Genomic DNA, 570 nt, shown 5'->3' with positions numbered 1-570 from the left:
GAGGAACCCTGCTGCCTCCCATCTGGGGCTTCAAATTCAGTTGTCAGTGTGTGCATCCCATTAGTGGGGCTCGCTTATTTGTCTACACCCTAGTTACAAAGGAAGCTGGGAGAACCAGGATCTGACATTTGTATCCATTTTACAGAAAATGGGTCCCACATCAGGTGAAACAGCATGTGCAAAGGTCCTAAGGCTCAAAGGAACATGGTCAGTGTTGGAGTAAATAAGAATAATTGCAGTGCACTCAAGAGAAAAAGAAAAAAGGAAGCCAGAAAGGCCAGATGCGAGACCAGACTGCCCTTGTGGGCCTTGAGCATGAATTGGCTTTTATTCTGAAAGAATCGGGAGCTCATTGAAAAGCTTGAATCAGTGACTCAGACACACACGTGTGAGTAGTAGCACAAGCACATTCTATCTCAAGGACATTTCCTTGGGGCCGGGGAGATGGCTCAATAGAATAAGCACTTGTCTGGCAAGTGCAAGGGTCTGAGTTCAATCCCAGGTTCCACCAAAAAAAGAAGAAGAAGAAGAAGAAGAAGAAGAAGAAGAAGAAGAAGAAGAAGAAGAAGA

Source organism: Octodon degus, unplaced genomic scaffold (assembly GCF_000260255.1).
Source record: "Octodon degus isolate 3935 unplaced genomic scaffold, OctDeg1.0 scaffold00218, whole genome shotgun sequence".
NCBI classification, from domain to species: domain Eukaryota; kingdom Metazoa; phylum Chordata; class Mammalia; order Rodentia; family Octodontidae; genus Octodon; species Octodon degus.
The sequence above is the reverse complement of the archived record's forward strand: the minus strand, read 5'-3'. Positions refer to the sequence as shown.